This window comes from Olea europaea, unplaced genomic scaffold, assembly GCF_002742605.1.
Source record: "Olea europaea var. sylvestris unplaced genomic scaffold, O_europaea_v1 scaffold1994, whole genome shotgun sequence".
Taxonomy (NCBI): domain Eukaryota; kingdom Viridiplantae; phylum Streptophyta; class Magnoliopsida; order Lamiales; family Oleaceae; genus Olea; species Olea europaea.
The window spans coordinates 91,031-96,683 of NW_019237810.1; positions in this window are offsets into that span (position 1 = coordinate 91,031).

Genomic DNA, 5,653 nt, shown 5'->3' on the forward strand with positions numbered 1-5,653 from the left:
ATTAAAGACTGATTTTTATTTGGATTTGAAGGAGACTTTTGTGGAACTGTATTTTAGACAGAATTTGATTTTTATTTCTGTGTCGGAGAAATTAGGTTATTTTTGTTCATTTGAAAATAATCGATTTAGTCTTTTTCTTGATTCAAATTTTGTGTAGTAATTTGTATTTGCATGATTCAGTTGCCTCTTATAATAACACTTAGCATGTGAATTCACGAGGTATTAAATATAAATTAACCAATGAGAATTTCGCTTTACCATGACATAAACAATCATGTCATATTTCTCAAAATAGAATTGAAGAACTCATGTCAGAAGAAATTTTTAATCCCTTCGATTTTTCGTACTTTAATATTTATTTTAATAGCATTAAGGATAAACAAACAAACAAACAAACAAACAAAAGTAGATTAGGTGTCAAGAGAATTTCAGACGTCTTAGAACTAATTCATACGGATATCTATGGGTTATTGCCTTTGGCTTCTTGAATTGGTCAACAATCATTTATCATGTTTATAAACGATTTTTCTTGTTATTGCTACATGTATCTCTTTCATGTAAAATTTCAATCACTGGACATTTCAAAACTTACAAAGCTGAAGTTGAAAGTCAACTTAGCAAAATAATACGTCGGATTTGATCATGATAGTGAATACTATGGCAAATATAATGGATCATGAGAACAACGTCCAGGACCTTTTCCTTAATTCCTAGAGAAATGTGAAATCATCCTACAATACACCATGTCAAGCTCTCCTAGCATGAATGGTGTTGCTGAAAAACGAAACAGAACACTTAAGGGCAATGTAAGGAGTATGATTAGTCCCTTTCTAGAATCTCTCTGGAGAGAAACATTAAAAACTATAGCATATAGAGTTCCAAGTGAAGCAATTGTCGAAACCCTTTATAAACTTTAGATAGGCGAGAAGCCTAGTTTGAAGCATTTGTGCTTAGAGCTATCCAATTAAGGCGAGGACTTATAGGCCTAATGAAAGTCATTGGAGTTTGGGCATTTAAATAAAGTGTGGGTCTAAATATGTGTAGAAATCAGATTCCTTTAAAATTGAATTTCATGCGAAATACATATGAAAACTATATATGGGGTCACGGTCCCAATTTATATGTAATACTTCATTCTTTGTACCATACTATCAATACAAGAATACAAGAGAAAACATATTAAAGAGGAAGAACCAAAATCGACAATCAAGATCTATAATCAAGAATAAAAAAGGGGGGGGAAGAAGTAATTAAATTGAAAAACAAGGCAATCAAGATTAAAAGCAAGAAGATAAATCAAGAGGGGATTGCAAGTTGATCTTCAAGAATAAAGATTCAAGATACAAAATCATGGATCAAGGTATGTTTCGCATTTATTAATTTTCTTGGTGATTTGACATGAATATCTTGAAAATTCATTAAGTTTTATACAGTTTAAGTTTCATAAATATTCAATACAGTGCTCATATAACATTAGAAGAAGAGAAACTATTTATCAAAAGCCCATACCGACAGTCGTGTTGAACAAGAAGATGATTCTCCCCAAACTATGTTTTGTAAAACACTTACCTTGTCAATGACCTTTGGCGATTAGTTTCACCGGCCATTTAAAAAAAATTTATGCTCATTTTCCTTCCGTTTTGCATTTTTTAGACAAGTGGGTTCATAATCTTTTTTGACTTAAGGTGCATTGCCAGTGGAGGAATTTGGATGGTAGCCCATCCGTGTGTGAATGATAATGACGTTACAATTTTAAATATATATAATTTCGACATCAATAACAATATTTATGCCACGACCTACTTTGATATAATTTTTTTTGGGAACTAAGAACAAGGCACATGCCATGATATTGTTGGAAATAAAACTGACCGAGGTAATATATGATGTGATATGAAGTATATGATCACAAACAAACAACAAGATAAAAGACAGAATTAATTAGCAGAGGAAATGAATATTTTATTCAATTGACTGATATGGAGAAAACAAATACAATAATTATGTCTATACAATTATTCTATATTTTAGTAATAAAGAATTTGTAAAAGAGTATAATATTGATAGGAGTGCATGCCAAACACTAGAAATATCGCAATGATGAAAACAAGATTAAAATCATGTGGAATAAAGGGAAAAAACTATTTTTTCAATAAAAACAAGTGGAAATAAGGGAAAAATATTTTCTTAAAAATCATACCTAATTTGAGTTAAAAAAATTCAACAATCTTCACATTGATACAAATTTCAATACAACAAATGAAGCTCAAAATTTCTCCACTTCAAAAAATAAATTCGATTGCAACGAAAAATTCTAACCTTTCAACAAGAACCAAACTTTATCCAACACAAAATACTCCTCCTCTTCTACGGTTTCCAATACAGATGCAAGAACCTAAATATCAGGTTTCCCAAAATTTACTAAGAATTAGAAGTTACCAAATAGTGTCAAGCACACCATGTAGTAGAATCAACTCCCAATGCTTTCATAGAAGGCCCTTAACTAGTCTCAACACTTTAAAAACACTAAAGAATATGCAACCGAATCAACTATACGTACTTGTCTCCATGGGATCTATCACTAGCAGTTGAATACAATGGAACCTCAAGTAATGGCTGCAAAGTGAAATTATCCATATCCTCCAAATTCGACCGAGTAGTATTTTTCAATATGGACCCCGAACCTAATCCTAAAGGTAAATAGCACTTTGAATATCTACCACGGTACTAAATCTGTGCTGACTTTTCTTCATAAATTCTGTCCGACCTTGCAAGATGTGTAATTGGGACCTCTTCCGTCCTTCTAATACAACACGAACATCCTTTTGAACCTCAAGACTCTACCTCTTCTAAAGATTGTGTACCCCCTGGAATCAAGAGTACTTAACGAAATGAGATTCTTCTTGAAGCCTAGAATATGTTGAACGTGATCAAGTGCTCTAAATTTTCCATCTACCAACTTCAATCCGACTCTATCAATACCAGCTACCCAACAAGGTTCGTTGTTACCCATGGCAATGATACCTTGTGTCACCTTTTTATATGTTTCCAACAAATCCTGATTGGGACACATATGGAATACATAAGCTATGTCCAAAATCCACTCCATAAAGATGTGTAATTGGGACCTCTTCCGTCCTTCTAATACAACACGAACATCCTTTTGAACCTCAAGACTCTACCTTCTAAAGATTGTGTACCCCCTGGAATCAAGAGTACTTAACGAAATGAGATTCTTCTTGAAGCCTAGAATATGTTGAACGTGATCAAGTGCTCTAAATTTTCCATCTACCAACTTCAATCCGACTCTATCAATACCAACTACCCAACAAGGTTCGTTGTTACCCATGGCAATGATACCTTGTGTCACCTTTTTATATGTTTCCAACAAAACCTGATTGGGACACATATGGAATACATAAGCTATGTCCAAAATCCACTCCATATTAGATTTGGATTCAACGTCAGAAATTATCAAAACATCTCAATCACTCAAATAGTTTTCGGCTATGTTAGTCTCGTCTGAAGTATTTGGTTGCTTCCCATGATTTGCAATCAAATTACCTTTGTTCTGTAATTTGTTGCAATCATTCTTAATATGTCATTTCTTCTTGCAATAATAACAAATCTGATTATTGAAATTTGACCTCGACTTACCCTTTTTCTGATCACATGAACAATAAGGCATTTTCCATCTCTAACCTTAGATCTAACCAGATGCTTTATCTTTTCTTTTGAAAATAAGGCATCGTATGCATCTTCAATGGTGAGAGTATCACGACTATCTAAGATAGTGTCTCTGAATGAAATAAACAAAGTGGGTTGCAAACACAATTTGTTTGTCAGAATTTTAGACATGCACAAATACTCCAAACTCAACCACAATGCAGCTGTCATTTTCTCCTTCAAAACGTTTTGAAGAATGTTGCTAGAGAGATGAAAATGAATCGATGAAATTGCCTTTCGATCCTTCCAATGTTTCTCCTCCATCGTTCAAGTTGTGTGCATTTTGTTAGATCCCAACACACTTCCAAAGCTATCTAAATGAGTATAACTCGCTTATTTACTTGTCATAACAAATATCTTGTATTGTGATCTGAGAGCGAAATTCCATGCTTCATGGCAGCCATCAATAACAAAAACCTCGTACAAATCACAACCAATAGTTTAGGTACCACTTGTTAGGTGGTCTTAGTCCTTCTCAAATCCTAAAAGCTATTTTAAGAGTTGAGATTTTTTCTCACACTTATGAACTAACTGCCAGCCCCTTCTATAGATGATGTGGGATAACCTCAACAGATTTCACTTCATTTCAAAGATCGGGAAATGTACCAAAGTACGGGTTAATGGTGTGAAAAACGGATTAATGGGAAAGTTGAAGGAGTATTTAAAGGCAATTTGTCAACATGAAATAGAGTTTCTGTGGCTAAAAAAAAAAATCTCAGCCTTTACTATTATCTCCTCTGGGGATGTCAAGATCGTGAATACACCAATCGAGTTTGAAACAAAGAGTTTCAACAAAGATTTGTTGAGCTTGGATCCACCAGAATTGTAGCTTTACTGGAAGTTACGGAGATCTAGTAATAGACCAAAAGCAGGTTGTTGAATAAAGGGACAAAGGAAATAACTAGTTAACCAATGAAGCTACGTGACGACAATTCATGTATGAGATAATTGCTAACTACAATAACTTCCTCGGAACCGTATGCAATAAAATATTTGTCATGAACAGTGGCTTGAATTCTGGTATCAAGAAATGCTCTGCAAAACCAAATTCTCACTAGCCATCACATAGTACAGAAACCATTTGTACAGTGAATATAGATAGCATATAGGTTGTGAAATTAGGATTGCATGGCCTGTGAGATTAAGTGGAAATGAGATAGAAAAATCACAAAGGAAAAAGAAAATGTAAAAAACCCTTAAAAAAATATTAAAAATGAAAACTAAGAATCAAAATTAACCTTTGAATACTTATTAACATTTTTTCGTGATCTTCAAAAAATTGAAGTATGCTTCCAAGGGTTTATTTATTGGGATGTGAATTTCTAAGCTGTAGACAAATTTTAACTTGATTGTCACCAGGGACGGAGCTAGAATTTTTGTATTGTGAGTTAAAAACAATATAACATTAATGACAATAAATCAATATATTACTACAGTTGTAGCTTCTACTTCGACATCCTATCAAAACACTTTCTAGCAGTACCCAAATCGCCACATTTGGCATACATATCAAACAAAGCAATGTCAATCATGATACATGGTCCCAGACAGTACCTAACAACAAAGTTATGAAACCACTTCCCCTACTGGTTAGCCCGAATGAAAGCACAACCTTGAAGAAGGGAGATAATGATTATTTAATCCGAATTATGGCGTGCTATTCTCATTTCATTAAAGAGATAAGAATCTTATTTAAATTCCCATTCTGTACATATCCAGAAACTATTTCATTCTAGGTGAAAACATCTCTTTCATTCGTCGTGCTGATAACATCATAACTCTGCTTTAAACGGCCACATTTTCCATACATAATAACAAGAGAATTATATGAAGGAATGTCTGTTACCATTCCCTGCTTTAACATGTAGCAATGTACAGAAATCCCTAGTCTGATGGTGCCCAATTGCCCACAGGCTGCAAGAACACA